This window comes from Sus scrofa, chromosome 11 (assembly GCF_054392235.1).
Source record: "Sus scrofa isolate SSC_HxYL_T2T_F1_AM1 chromosome 11, Sscrofa_HxYL_maternal_Yorkshire_Landrace_v2.0, whole genome shotgun sequence".
In the NCBI taxonomy this organism is placed as follows: domain Eukaryota; kingdom Metazoa; phylum Chordata; class Mammalia; order Artiodactyla; family Suidae; genus Sus; species Sus scrofa.
The window spans coordinates 23,352,554-23,368,519 of NC_139393.1; the positions used below are offsets into that span (position 1 = coordinate 23,352,554).

Consider the following 15,966-nt stretch of genomic DNA (forward strand, 5'->3'; position numbering starts at 1 on the left):
GCCACACCCTAAAAAGAAAAGCATAGGAAAGTTCCCGGACTAGGGGTTGAATTGGTGCCGCAGCTGCTGGCCCACACCAGTCTCGGCAACACTGGTCTCAGCCGCATCTGCAGCCTACACTGCAGCTTGTGGCAACGCTGGATCCCTAACCCACTGAGCAAGGCCAGGGATCAAATCTGCAGCCTCGTGGACACTATGTCAGGTTCTTAACCTGCTGAGCTGCAATGGGAACTCCCAGGCAAACATTTTTAATTTGACTTTTTTTCAGTATAAAAAGATGCTGGTGAAGAAGTTACAAAGAAGACAGTACATTTTCTGGGATATCCCCCTTCTCCACGCCAAACACTCCTCCCTCCAAATGTTGTTCTTTATGTTAACTGATTAGCTTTGTTGAAATGGCCGCATTTAGGTATTAAGGGGAATATATATTTAGAGGCTTAGGAAATTACGCCAAAGGATTTTTCCGTGCTTTGGGCAATGGGTGGTGTAGCCACCCAGTGCGTTAAATTTTGCAAAAGGAACTGTGTGGCTGGCTTCGCCCCTGCCCTACCTCTCCAAACAGAGTCAGGAGACGGAAATGGTACCACTCTCCCACCGTTCTTATTGGCTGGCTTGCAGTTCACCTCATAGCCTTGGCGTAATGACTGTGCTGTGGGATTTGACAGTTGCAACATCTAATCTGCCTCCCAGGCGCTGCTCACTTCCAGGGAGTTCCACTGGCCCTCCCTCAGACTGATGTAAGAACTAGCCACAACTTTAATTATGAGTCTTCTGGAAAGAACCAGGGAGACCGTCTCCCACACCATGACTCCGTCTGCTCTGCGATGAATGAACAAGCCAGCTCTTAGGGCTAACTCCCCAAACAGGCGTCAAACCCAAAGCGTGAGTGAAATAACTACATGGCTTACACAGCACAGCCGGGGCGTGCCGCTCCTGTTTTGCTTCTTAGCCTTTTACACTCATCTCCAGCCTGAGTAAAACTTTCTCTGGTACCTTCTTCTGACTCACGAGAGCATCAGCCTAATCCCTGCAACAATGAAGTGGTCTGTTTAGCTGTACGTGGGGAAGAGGCATCGTCAAGGTTGCTTAGCAGCAGACACTGGTTTATTAAAAACAACTGTCTGCGAGGAAATCACCCCCTCATTTTCCTGTGGATTCGTGTCTTCTGGTTGATTGACTTGCTCGCCGAAATGCTCAAAAGATTTTCTCCTTATTATGTGCTGGGGGCGGGGGAGGGGGCTGAAGAGCAAAATGGCTGGGAAAGATTTGATATTAGAAAGAGGATGGGACATCTTGAAGCAACTAGGGGGCCCATGTTTCTTCTGTCCAGAAACCTCTGGCTGCAAAGTCGGGGGACTTGGTGCAGCTGTGTGTTCTCTGCCCTGGTGTCAGTTTCCTGTGAGCTCTGGAAGGACAACGGGGAAGCTCCAAGAGGGAGAAGGGACAGGGGTCGAGCTGGGGATGAGGGCCGTCAACGCAGGAAAGGATGCAGATTGAGTGATTACCCAGTGACCTGAGGCACCCAGGTGTCAAACCCATTTTGTTGAACTGTCTAGACTAACCATTATGCTCTTGGGACTGGGAAGGTACGGAAAATAGCCAAGTTACCCGCATAAGTGGGGATGGGAGGAGAATCACGGACATTTATGGAATGACTATGACGGGCTGGCCACTGTTTAAAGCATTTTTTTGGTACATAAAAATAATTGCTGTTTGGAGTTCCCATCGTGGCTCAGTGGTAACGAACCCGACTAGTATCCATGAAGACACAGGTTTGATCCCTGGCCTCACTCAGTGGGTTAAGGATCCGGCGTTGCCGTGAACTGTGGCATAGGTCGCAGACACGGCTTGGGTCCAGCGCTGCTGTGTTGTTGTGGCTGTGGTGTAGGCTGGCACCTGCAGTTCCGGTTCCACCCCTAGCCTGGGAACTTCCACATGCCATGGGTGTGGCCTTAAAAGACAACACATAAATAAAGTTCACCTAACCCAGACTGAGAACCACTTCAAAAAAAAAAAAAATTACTGTTAGTTTAACATTGTCTTTAAAGGTGAGAAACCAAACCTTTGAGAGGTTAAGTTTATCAATTTGGTTACCTGTAAGTAGGAGGGATGAGATTTGAACCCTGGCAACCAACACTCTATCGACCGCACTACCTAGGCCCTCAGTTCTCAGATAATTGTGACCAGGGGAGGAACTGTGGCCCTCGGCTATCAGATCTTCCCATTTTTCAAGAAAGCCAGTTTATTTTAACTTTTTTTTTTTTTTTTGACTTTTCTAGGGCTGCACCCATGGCATATGGAGGTACCCAGGCTAGGGGTCGAATTGGAGCTATATCCACCAGCCTACACCAGAGCCACAGAAACGCCAGATCCGAGCTGTGTCTGCGACCTACACCACAGCTCACGGCAACACCGGATCCTTAACCCACTGATCGAGGCCAGGGATTGAACCTGCAACCTCATGGTTCCTGGTCGGATTCGTTAACCACTGCGCCACAACAGGAACTCCTATTTGAATTTGCTAATGAGAAACTTCTGAATTTTTTAATCATTGGCAATATCTTTCTTTCCTTTTTTTTTTTTTTTTTTTTTTTTGTCACGCCCGAGGCATGCAGAAATTCCCAGGCCAAGGACTGAGCTCACACCACAGCAGTGACCCAAGCCACAGCAGTGATAACGCTGGATCCTTAACCCTTTGTACCAACAGGGAACTCCAATATCTATCTTTTTTCAAAAACGTTTTTGTAAGACTCATTTCAGGTCAGCAACTAATGTAAACTGAATGTGATCTAGAATTACTTCCTACCCAAAGTCATGAGGTCATGGCTCAACCTGCAGCCCTGTGTACATGCTGGGGAAACCTGGACCAAAGAAGCAGAAATGTAAACAGGAAGCCACACCCATCCCACTGCAGGAAAGGCCCTTTGAGGAAGCTTTGAAACATTGGGTCATCAGAAGGAGTTTGTCCACCTAGGCTTTGGTAGTTTCATCGGAAACTCAGAGGAAATGTGGATTTCAGATTTGCAATGGAGTACAGTCTAGACCTGTGTGTTTCGGCTGGAGTGCTGTGATCCTACAGTTCAAAGAGGTCGATGGGTCACAAGGGAGCTGAGATACTGACCCACTTAGCTCTCAGGGGACTGAAGAGTGTCTATGGTGCAGAGGTCCCTTGGTTGGTCACCTCTGGCCAGAATGAGTTCTCTCCCTTATTATTTCAAATATTATAATTAAAAAATATATGTTCCATGTAGTTAAAACAGTTGGGAAGTACTATTATGGTCTGTTTTTTATATAATGTATATTCTCCTAACTTACCATCAAATATTTTTCTTTCTTTCTTTCTTTTCTTAATGGCCTCACTCACAGCATATAGAAGTTTTCAGGCTAGGGATCAAATCAAAGCTGCTGGCCTATGCCACAGCCACAGCAATGCCAGATCTGAGTGGCATCTAAGACCTACATCATAGCTCACGGCAATGTGGGATCCTTAACCCACTGAGCGAGGCCAGGGATTGAACCTGCATCCTAGTGGATACTGGTCAGATTTGTTTTTGCTGAGCCACAACTGGAACTCCGAGTTTTTCTTTTTAATGAATGGGATCTCCATCTTTACATGAATCCTATAATGAAACGTTGCTCTTCTGTTCACCCAGTCGGTAGGACATCCTCCTCCTCAATCTCCCCCCCTCATTCTTCATGGATCTTTTTATTAAAAACAAGTCATTTCCTTCCATTCATTCATTCATTCATTCATTCTAGTTCTCTTCCCGACTGCCCGTCTCACATAGCATTTTGGCATTATTTGCTATCAATTCACTCTACAATGATTTGTTATTTGTTTGGAAAGGTTCCTGGGAAAAGGGTGTGGGGACTGCTAGGACACTCAATTTGTCTTCGTCTTCCTGGCACACTCGCCATGTTCACATTGAAAGTCCCAGGGAGCCTCGGTCCCGGGTGAGCTAGGATGGTTGGACCACCAGGCCTTGCTCACAGGTAGAGCTGTTGTCACAGACTCTTCTTCATATGGGAGAAGAGAGGGGAGGGTTTCACACAAAATAACCTCCATTTTTCACTGCTTAGGTATCAGGGCATCTGCTGAGAGGAAGGTGAGCAGATGGTGGAGGACTCATCACTCAAGGAATCCCAGTTGCCTCCATATCATGTGCTTCTAAAGCAACTCTTCCAAAACGACACAACTTATATCAGGTGCATCTACGCTTTGCATGGATGTAATCTGTCACTTCCTGAATATAAATTAATACGATGAACTGAAAAAGTGAGATGATTATATATTTATTTTTCCTGAAATAAGAGGCAAGTGCAAAACACATAATCTATTAAGATGAGGCACCATCTAGACCATGAGAGGTACCCACTCCTGCCCTTCTTTAATAGCCACTTGCCCTCGGCTGGCTACCATGCTCCTGCTCCCTGCCCTCCGCATCCTAAAGAACACACCTGGCTTAGGTAACAGTTACTCACTCAAAAACAGTGGAAATGTCACGATTGTGAAGGGAGGAAAGTATTTAATTTACTGTGTCGCCCCCCCCAAAGACCCACTGGACAGGAGGCACTGTCTGGCTGTGAGAGAAGCCAAAGACAGGGGAGTCAAACAATATGTGACTTTGAATAAGCACTTAACCTTTCTGTGCCCTGACACCTCCCTCTGCAAAATGAAGGAGTGGACCACATGAGCCCCCAGCATCCCTCATCCATTCTAGAATTCGGACACTTTTTTATTTTTTTGTCTTTTTAGGGCCACACTCACGGTATATGGATGTTCCCAGGTTAGGGGTTGAATTGGAGCTGCAGCTGCAGGCCTATGCCACGGCCACAGCAGCGCGGGATCCGAGCCGCATCTGCGACCTACACCAAAGCTCATGGCAACGCCGGATCCTTAAGCCATTGAGTGAGACCAGGGATCATACCCATATCCTCAGGGATACTAACCAGGTTTGTGGCCACTGAGCCACGATGGGAATGCCCTAGAATTCTAACACTTTTTGAAGGATTATAAGGGAAGAGGAGCACCACACACACACACACACACACACACACACACACACACGTTAGAAGTCTTTGGTATGAAAAGCCAAGGGGATAAGCCCAGGTTCTCTGCAAAAATATGACTAGGATGGAATTAGGCCCTTGGACGCTGAGAACCAGGCAGCACCATCAAAATTTTTGACAAATGAAGTCTCACTATCACAACAGAAGCAAGCTTCTTGTTATGAACTTACACAGTTTAGAAAAGATGTGCACATAGAACAATAGCTTGCAGAGCTTGCATATTGAGAAGCATCTGAACACAGCAGTGTTGCATTTGATCCTCACATAGTCTTGAGAGGCAGGCACCAGCGTTTCTATTCTCCCCACTTTACAGATGAGAAAAGAGATTTTGTAAGTTGTTAAGGCCACAGAGCTATTTTGGACTCTGTTCCCATGAATTTCTGCAACCTCTACAGAGAATGGGTGTTGTGGGGTCTTATCACCTAGCAGCCACCTCAGAAATAAGGGCCCCTGGCTCACACGGTACCCTTGTAAGGTGGAGCAGAGGCCAGTGGTGTGAGTGCATGGTTGTCCTCTCTGGAGAGGGCTCCTCTTAGGGTCACCAAGTAGATGTCACTGAAGATTCATGGGTAGGCTGACCGGCCTGTGTGCACACCCTCTGCTGGGGCTATGTCCTGGTGGTTACATCTCCAATCTGGTCATTGCTGGAGTCCCTCTTCCTAAACGTTCCAGGACCATGGTGTTGGGGCTCCGGGAGGCTGTGGGGCTGAAATGACCTAGGAGTCTGCAAGGACTCATGCTTCTCTGCTGTGTGCTGCCGAGTGGAGCGGGGTCCTGCTCTGCTGTTTAGATTGTCTTGTCCATTACAGATTATTATTTCAGTAGTCAATCTGTAATATATTCTTGTACATGTGAATTTAATTAAAAACCTTTTTTTCTTGCTGATACGGACATGGTTTTACTACTATGCAGTCAGGCCAGACACAGGTATCGGAAGATAGATTTCTGAATTGTGGGCCAATTTCCCTGATTTTTCACACCCAGGGCCCTGCGATGGGATGGAGATTTATGACTTTGATGTGCTGTCTTCAACCAGTCTCCGGTCCCTGGGGAGTATGCAGAAGCAACTGATCCCAGGAGGCAAGGGTGTGCCCTGCAACCTCACCAGGATCCTCACAGGACTCAGAGGACTCCATGAGTTTCGGTACTCAGAGGAAGATGTCAGGGTCACCCCAGCTTTGCTTCATCACCTCATGACTTGAGAGGGTTGGTGACAGGACGAAATCTTCCATACCGTGGTCCATTTCTGATGTATCTGGCCTGTGGGGCCTCCAAGGGCAGGATGTGTCCCCAAAGGACTGAGGCCAGAAACTCATGTGCTATTTTGTCCCATAGCTTCTCTGTTTAGCAACATTGCACCTTTGGTGCTGATGCTGCTTAAAGAATAACAGAAGGTTCAGGAGCACTGGCAATTGTTACCAAGGGCATGTGCCATCCCCTCTGCCGTCCTCATATGTGATGGCCACACCACTTGCACTTGGGGCGGTAAAAGCCTGTGCCCTCTAATCACCTCCCAGGTGCTTGCCCCAGCTGTTGACTCAAATTTAAACATCCAGTCCAGGGAAGAGTTTCCGTCGTGGCTCAGTGGTTAACGAATACGACTAGGAACAATGAGGTTGTGGGTTCGATCCCTGGCCTCGCTCAGTGGGTTGAGGATCCATTGTTGCCGTGAGCTGTGGTGTAGGTTGCAGACGCGGCTCAGATCTTGGGTTGCTGTGGCTGTGGCGTAGGCCGGAGGCTATAGCTCCGATTGGACACCTAGCCTGGGAACCTCCATATGCTGTGGGTGCGGCCCTAGAAAAGACAAAAAAAAAAAAAAAAAAAACCACAAAAAGAAAATTAAACAAACATCCAGTCTAGGGAACATGGCCTCTTTGGTACACATTATAATCAGGCAATCATGGTTCTCTTCAGAGTCTGGGGTTCACCCCATTACGGTGGAGAGCCTGGGGAGCAGTGATGAGGGGATGGCAGCATCCATCTGTCTGTACATCCATCCATACCTCCTCCATTCAGCCTTCTGTCGCTCAGTCACTGAGTGCCCACTGCACGCCACATGCCAAGCTGGGTGCTGTGCATTCTGAAGTGAACACAGAAGACTGGGTCACAAGGAGCCGCTTCTGTTTCAAGAGAGCAGCTCAAGGAACTTCACCTGCTATTTATTGTTCCACATGTGTTCCTTACTGCCAAGAGTCCATAGGTGTTTGGGGACCTCCTTTAGTTCTGGAAGCTTTGGGTCCTCTCTGCCGTGGAGCCTGGCCCTCAAAAAGCCACTGTCAGCACTTTCCAGATGATTACTACGCATGGGGAGGGGCCCGGCCTGGGGCCCCCTGAAGACTGTGTCATCCCCGGCTCCAGCCACAGAAGGAGGGAAGCTGAGCTGTGAGCAATGTTGCTAGGCTGTGGCTATTTATTTTTACAAGTGAGCCTTGTGCTTAATTTAGAAATCTGCTTTTGCTTTTTCTTTCTTTTTTTTCCAGCATCATCTGGCTGTCTGGCACCATCAAAGAACTGCCTTTCTGACCCCACAAGAGCTCATGGGTGGATGGGGGCAGGAAGGAGCTTGGGGAGCGGACTGATGCCAGCCAGGCTGCCTCACGGGGAGGTGGAAACACGTGGCCATGCCATCAGCATCCTGTTCGGCTTTTGGACAAGTTTCATCTGTGACACCTACGTAGCCCTCGCTTGGAACAACAGGATTAAATGTGGCCCTGGTGCTAGCTCCTCTTCTGATTACTCACACCCCAGGATACAGCAGAACAGAAGGCAAGGCCATGCAAAAGAGGACTAAAGACAGGTGCCAGAAGCAGGTGACATCCAGACTCTTGGTCCTTTGGATGTGGCTATTTCAATCGAGCCACGTTTCTGCAGCTATTTTGACATGAGGATATTTTGATTTGGCCTAAAAATTCGGCCGATAAAGGTTTCGTTCTTCAGCACAGGGAATATAGCCAGCATTTAGAACAACTTTAAATGGGAGTGTAATCTGTAAAAATATCGAATCACTATGTTGTACACCTGTAACTAAAATAACACTGTAAGTCAACTATACTCTAATAAAAAATGATTTTAAATCAATGATGAGTACGAGGGGCATTTTATACTTCCTGAGTTTTACCCTAGCCTCAAGCTGCACCTTATTGCCAACCCAACTTCTAGGCATCCAGGTGTATGGATCAGGAACAGGTAAGGGAAAGGTGTGGGAGAGGTTCAAAATGGGAAAGACATCTGGGATCAGGTGGCCGTCGAGGATGGAGGAAGTGTCGGGAATAAGGGGCCTCTCGGGGCTGGGGGGAAGGCCAGGAAGAGAGGAGGGTTGAGAGGCTTCCAAAGTCAATGGAAGGGTCAAGCTGGTCGAGACTGGGTTGGAGCGGGAGTCAGAGATGGGAGTGAGGGGCGGGGAATTGGTTATCAACATAAAATCCAGGGGGCCTGCATCTCTGGCTCGCCTGTGCTGAAGCGGGGTCACGACAGCGGCATGAATTCGTGGGCGTTGGACGCAGGACAGCGCAGACGGCTCCTCCACAGGTCGTGTCTGACTCACAGAGGTCTTGCAGGTCACCCGAGGGCTTGTTTGAACCTCGGTCTCTCCGTAGACGGTGCAGAGGATCCTGTCTGCCCTCCTTCTTGCCTCACCTGTGTTCTCCCTCCGGGCGACGGGACGAGGAAGGAGCCAGCCGCTCATACAGCACCTTGGGGCACTGGGAGGAGGTGCCTGCGTAGCTGGGGGGCACTGTCGGTGTGAGTGCTCCGTGAGTCAAGGGTTTCTGAGTCGGGCAAGTGTCGCCGTCTCTGCCTGGTGATTCACCTGGACACAGAGATGCCTTCAGCTGGAATGCACGGCGTTGGCGATGAATCTGGTCTGGCTGTGGCACAGAACCTCATCTTTACCCAAATGCTGGCAACATGAGGAGGCCTGTGCAGAGGGGCACGAGGGGATTCGAAGGGAAGAGAGTAGAAAGGACTCTGGCATTTCTGCCTGCCCCCTGGAGCTCTGCTGTACAAAGAAGGACGGTCCAATCATCGATGTCCCTGTGCCGGGGAAGACATTCTTCCAAATTCTTCTGCCGTTTGTCAGACTTGCCAGAGTCCCCAGAGGCGGTTCCGGTGTGACAGGAGGTGGGGGGAAGGGAGCACTTTCTCCGCCAGGCTTCACCGCTTTCTGTGTTGATCTTCTGCCTCCCGGTGGTGAGGCCTTGCAGATTTGGGAACGGAGGGTTCTTCCAGAATGGGTACAAGGAGGCAGCAGGGCCTAGGGCCTCAGCTTCCATGGGGCTGGACTGAGAGCCTTCTCTGAGCCCCTGGGGCAGAAGAGAAGGACAGGAAGGGCTCCCGTGTCCCCGCAGCTCACTGACCCAGTGCCCTGGAGGCGTGCTGGCCACCCCCATCCCTGCTCTACAAGCCACAGCGCCATCTCCCTGGTACCGGGTTTATCTGCCTTCCTGACACCCACTCCTCTTGCTTCGTGCTTTCTCACCCGGCGCCTGCCTGCAGATTTCCTATGGCTTCCTTTCTCAGACATTGCGTTCAATTCCCTCCTCACATTTACTCCCAAGTGCCAAGAACAATTCTGTTCGGGCAGGAGGATATTATTTGGCTTAAAAGAGAGAAGGCGCGGTGGCTTCTCCGCAGAGCATCCTTTGGGCTTATGTGGGGACTTGTTCTGGGAACTGTTTAGAGTCTCCCTCTGGTCTCCCTGCAGCCCCACCCCCAACGTCACCTCTCTGTCGCTCTGCTCTCATTGCTTTTAACTGGAGGACAATACGAGCTTCTCTTTCGGAGCCCAGGTGGAAGGGCTCGGCACCTCCGCCCCCCCACCACTACTCCTCAAGGACCCTGGCTGTGTCCACTCGGCGCAGTACGATGTGTGTTGTCACCACTGCTACAGACCCGGGCCTTGTCCCAGGACCTGTGTGACCTCTTCTCGGCCCTTTAGCTGGGGAACCCATCCCCTGTGGTAGCCCTTCCGAAGCAATCCTGGCTTTAACTGGAAGGGTCAGGGCCAACCAACGCTTGCTCTCTGATGTCATCGAGTTTGACTTGAGACACATGCTAAGCACAGTAGCTGGCACAGCTGGCATTGTTCTCGCTGGTCCCTACTCATGGTTTGGGGAGGTTGTATTGCCCCATCTATCACTTTGTATAGTGATTCGGGAATTTGCTGTCAGACACAGAACGCAACTTAGAGGCCAGAGGGGCTGAGCCCCACCCAGGCAGCAGGCAAGCCGGCCAGGCCTGTCCCCAGAGGGGAGGGTGCTGCTGGGAGAGGCCGAGTCCTGGACCTGGTCCTGCCTGGACCTCCTGTGAACAAAAGGCTTCGTTCCCTCTAGACCAGGGGACATTCTGCCCTCCAGGAAGAGAGTGCTGCCTTTCGGGGTGGCGGGGGGGATGGAGGCTTTGAGAGGCCAGCCAGTAAGACCCCTAAAGCAATTAATCAGTCCAGTCCCTGAGCACCAAGCCTCCTGAAATTGGAAGGTGCTTCCAGGGACACGAATTGGCTCCTTCAAGTCCCACCACAACTCCTGGAGGTAAGCAGAGAAGGTGTTATTACTCTGATCTCACCAATGGGGAAACCAAGTTCCAGAAAGTTTAGTTAACTTCCTTAGAGTCCATTAAGTAAATTACTCATGGACTTGAGTCAAGAAACCTCAAATTCCTGACCTCAGCTCCAGTTTCTTCCATTACCCCACGCTGTACTTCAGCAGGGCTTAAGCTACACATGAAACGCAAGCCCTAGCCCTTCCAGTTGGGCAGGAGTTAGAACTGGCACAGGTCTCCACCAGCATGGCTGGGGCCCCGGAGGCTGTGAACAGTTTCCACTTGGCTGTATGGTGAGGTGAGGCCGGTGGCTCAGCCAAGCTGAGATCATTTGGGGGCTTGCTGATTATGTGGCTGTAGTGAGGGGGATGCAACTGAGAGGGAGAGAGACGGAGCAATGATTCGAGTGTGTGTGTGCACTTGGTGTATACACACACGCAAACACACACACACACACACACACACACACACACGAGCCTGGGTTTACAGGTGAGGAACAGCCATTACTACTGTCAGCCGTGATGGCTGCTGCTGATGAGTCGAGCAGACACCCTGGAGGTCAACTGCAGCTTCTGGATGTGCTGTGGCTTCTTACCTCAAGCTTCCTCATCCTTCCCTGAAGGCTCCCTTTGGCCACAGGAATTTTCCAAGCCCCTGTGTGGGGCAGCCCAGAAGAGCCCCAGAGCTAGTGGCGCCTAGAACACTGATTAAAATCAATGAAGGATGAAGTGGGGGAAAAACATTCTGGGTTCCTTACCCAACGATAAGACAATGTGAGGTGTTTTCTATGGGATCTCTGGGAGGACCACAGGGGAAGGGAACCCCAATGCTCCCAGCAGCAATCTGCTCATAATGTCCCCCCTTTCGACTTTCCCCTCTGCTTCCCTATTCCTACTGCATTTCTTGGTCTCATCTCCCCCATAAGCTCTGTGCAGCCAGATTCCTGTTTCTGGCACCAAAACTAAGACAATGGCCTCCTAACCAACTCCTGCCTCCCAGGAGCGCCCGCCTTGTACGTGGTGGGCTTTCAGCATAGCTAAGTTGCCGCCGAGAGTGGCACATGTGGATTTCCTGGTTGGACTCTGTATCTTTTTGGCCATTGGACAGGAAGCCTGTGGCTCTGGTACAAATAGTGATGGCGTTCTATGGGTTGGAAGAACCACTTTTCCCACATCTAGGAGAGCCCCTGCATCACGGCTGCATGGGTAAGAAATAGAGAACTGAGCTCAGTGTCTTTAAAGATGATGCCAAAGTAAGCCTGGGGTTTTCTTGCTGCTTTATCTTCTGTTTTGTCAATGACGTGGTCTCTGAGCAGGTGCGGCCTCAGCTACTCCCGCACTTCCTCTAGAGCCCGGTGAACGCTGCCATAAATGCTCACTTTCCTCGGGCAGGCATGCATCTCTAAATTCCTCTTGGTGTGGCAGCAGCAGTGGAATCTCAGGGGCCTGGCGGGGGGAGGGGGGTGAGAGCCAGGACTCCCCAGGGTGGGAGCACTGTCCCATCAGTCCTCCTGGGTTCCAGCAGGCAGCGGATTCCACTTGCAACCACGCAGACACATGAAAGCAAACGTGCGCTTCTAACATTTCGTAACCCGCCTCCCACAAAACAGAAGGCGCTCTTTCCCTTGCGTTATTCCCTGCCTTGTTCTTGACATTTTTTTAATGTGCTGAGTCTACAGCCGACTTTGCATTCCCAACACCTCCCACTTGAATTGGCTCCTGGTCCCTCCAGGCCTGAGGATCCCAGTCACGTGTTACACCCCAGAGAACACTCTCTGCTCCCTTTCTGAGCAGGCTACCCTCCCCCTCACCTTGACATTTAAGGCCTGCTGCTTTTTTTTTTTTTTTTTTCCCCCACTCTTCTCCTCCAAGAAAGCAGGGCCAGTCAGGATTTGCTGTACCCTTGGCAGGGTTTGGGGGGAGCTGATGCTGAGGTAAGGGGGCTTTTCTGTGTGCGCTGGGTGAAAAGCAAGCATTGGCCTTTGTGCTCCTGCTGCCTGGCTTTACCACAGTGTGAAACTAAGCAGAAAGCCCAGGCTCCATTTCCAGGCCCTTGTCCCACCTGCAGAAAGCTGAGTGTATCTTCCGAGTTCTTTTGCTTAAACCAGACAAAGGGATGCCGTCCCTCTCCTGGGGTTCTTCCCGGTTTGTAGCCCGGGCTGAGCTGCCAGCTGAGCTCATTCACCGCAGGGGGGTCTGGTGTGGAGCAGTGGCATCAACAGCTTAGGGAGCACAGAGCCTGGACCGGGTCTATCCATCCTCCCCACCCCAACCTCCCCGGGCCACACTCAGGAATTCAGGTTTAATCCAGCCTGGCAACAAAGAGAAGTAAGTCCTTTTTGTGCCAGGCGTCAGATGCTAGGCAATGCCGGAGGGTATGTATATATGGGATGCTAAGGTCATCAGATATAGGCTCCAAGGGTGCATCGCACAACACGGGAAGTAAAGCCAATATTCTTTCAGAACTGGAAATGGAAAGTAACCTTTAGAAATACATTAAAATTTTTTTAGAATTTAAAAAAGAGGGAAAGAGGAGAGGAAGGGGCAGAGAGCAAATGGGAGAGAGAAAGACAGGAAAGGAGGAAAATGAGTCCACGAAATAATAGTAACACAGAGGCATGGCTGAGCGCCACCTACAAGCTTTTGAGTGGCGCCCATGCCATCTGTCACCCATCTCAGTTTCAAAGCGGCATCAGGAGCTGGTGAACACATGTGCTCGCTCCAGAGAAAACACACAGCTTAGATTTTAGAATCACGTTGCCTCCTATGGTCCTCTGGAGTGGAAATGAGCACGAACCCGCTCTCAACCACCAGAGGTCTTGACCAAAGGACTTTAAAATGCTTCCAAAAAAAAAAAAAAAAAATTCAATCACTTGAGTAAATATACGACGGTATTTTTTTCTCCAACTCACTGCAAGACTTGAACACACACTCTCTGCATGAGCTCCAAGGTTAATTTAAGACCACTTAGAAGATTCTTAAAGGAAGAGACCACGACGGTTGCGTTGAGCCTAATGCCTGACACTAGGGAGGCTCGACGGATATTTGCAATTGAATTATGGAATGAATGAATATGAGAGAGACACGGAGAAGAATATTTTAACAAGATGATACTGGAAGATTCAACATGGGTTCCTTTTCAACATATTTCATGGCTTTCCTTCTGGGCCTCAAGGATGCAAAGATGAGTGAGTGCTCCCCATGTGGACTCACCAGTTGGCTGGGATCGCGTGCACACACTGGAGTGAAGAGATGGACAGGGCGCAGAGGTGGAGATGGTCAACACTGCCCAGGAGATTCCAGGGAGATGTCTACACGTGCAGGCTCCGAAGCTACCCAGGAAGTCACACCAGGCAGGCCAGGCTCTGGAAGAGGGCACATGGGGACAAAGGCATGAGAGAGCCTGTTGTGTCAGAGAGCAGCCATACCTGCCCGTGTGTGTGTGTGTGTGTGTGTGTGTGTGTGTGTGTGTGTGTGTGAAGGGTGGGGGTTTAGGGAAGGCAGGGACAAAGAGAGAGCCCTGAATGTCTCTGACAGCTTCCAGCTTTTGCTGGCCACCACAGGTTTCAGAGTGTCTCCTATATGGCCAACTACTGGCAACAGTAGGTTTCACTTACTCAGATCTTTCTGGGAAGCCGGAATACCAAGTACCAGGGGTGGCTTGGTCCCTGGGGAGAGTGTGGGTGTGTCTCCATGCCTCCTTAGGGCCTCCGAGCTGATGGGACAGAGGGTACGATCCTTGATCTTCTAAGCGCTTCATGGTGCTTATATGGTTCCTGGTCTGTGTTCCTCTCTGCTGTGAGCTACCTTAGGGCAAAATCTCCCTGAGCAGACTGACATAACAGAGCCTTACTGGAAGGACGGAAGGAAGGAAGGAAGGATGGATGGATGGATGGATGGATGGACAGGTGGATGTTCAGAGTCCTGTAAGTGACTTTAAGCCCCACCACTCTTCCCTAAGGGGACAAAACTCACATTTAGCATGATTACTTGTTTATTATTAACCTTTAAGTCTCCCGTGGGCATAGAGTCCAGACAAAAACAGTCTGAAGCCCCCAAAGAGCTTAGCAAGAAGCCAGATCAGGGCTTATCAGAAGAGGTGCCAGCACAGGCCCCAAGGCCTGGGAAGAAGAGGGGAGCCTGTGCCATCCCTCAGGCTCTCAGGGCCCCAGCAGGGCCAGCCACAAGGGGCCCAGCTCTGGGACACTGCGAGCACTTCTGCTACAGACTGCCCTGGAAGCCGAAGGATTTGAAAGCCCAAAGCCGAGCAGATAAAAGGCAATCATGTTCCCACAGCCTGGCCCCCTGCCACCCTCAGGCTCCCTGGGGATGCACTTGTGGCATTTGGATGTTTCCCTCACAAAGGCCTAGAGAGAGGAAAACAGCCACTGCTTCTGCTGGTCTCCTTCTGACACTTCTCCCCTTCCGACTGTCCACAATCAGCACCCTCTCATTGCTTCGATCATGCGATCTACAGTGACGATAACAAGCTTTTGTCTGTCATTGTGTGTTCAGGACATTGAATTGAGCAGAATTATGTCTCGGATTGGGCACGATTCTATTCTGAAGTGCAAGACCAGTGCACGCATGCACGCGTGCACACGCACGCACACACATACATACACACACACACACAGGCTTCTCCCTTGGCCCAAGGGCTGCACCTGACTTCTAGGAAGTCACAGATCAGTCCCTGCCCAATCGGGGCCCAGAAGCAAGGTCCTCATGTACCTTGAGGCCCTGAGCTGGCAGTGGATGGGGAATAACTGCAGGGAAGCAGTGAGTGGACGCAGGCCCCCACCCCACAGACCAGTGGATTTCCCTGGTATCCAGCCCAGCCTAGGACCCTGGGTGTCCTTATCTCTTTTTTCAAAGCACAGAATGGCAGGAAAATGGGACGAAGTGTCGACCTAATTAAATAGTACTTATCGGCCATCCCAGTCATTGCCTGCTGTTTGACACTTTACAGTCTTTGAGAAGCTCAGTTCCTGCAACGTGAGTAGAGATTCTGCACAGAAGGGACCATGAACACATGCAGTAGATGGAAATGCGAGGCAGGGGTGCAAGCCTGACAGGGCAATGAGCGCTGATTCTCACGTGGAGAAAGTGTGGGAGAAACAGCTGGGCGGAGATCTAAGTGGCTTAACTGATCAATTTCTTTGTCCAGCACCTCATACTGAGGACATAATAAGTAGCATGTATCATGTGAGGCACTGAGAGTTTAAAGAAAAGAAGAACCCACTGGCCCTGGCTTTGAGGAGTTCACATAGGAGAGAGTCACAGTCTGAATATACTATATAAAGAATGAGAGGGCAGTGGTACCTAGCGAGTAGAACGTACTGGGGAAGCTTTAAGGATG

General features: G+C 50.3%; 1 long non-coding RNA gene across 5 annotated transcripts in view; it reads right to left on the minus strand.

Annotated features, from left to right (window-relative positions):
* LOC102167197 (uncharacterized) overlaps positions 1–15,966 on the minus strand; it is a 153,034-nt gene that overhangs the window by 126,663 nt on the left and 10,405 nt on the right. For 4 of the 5 annotated variants that reach the window (XR_014819540.1, XR_014819541.1, XR_014819542.1 and 1 more), the window contains exon 3: positions 13,821–13,972. This is a non-coding gene — a long non-coding RNA (uncharacterized LOC102167197). Of the gene's footprint in view, positions 1–7,528; positions 12,054–13,820; positions 13,973–15,966 lie in introns of those variants that run through there. The other variant, XR_014819543.1, reaches the window with a different exon arrangement.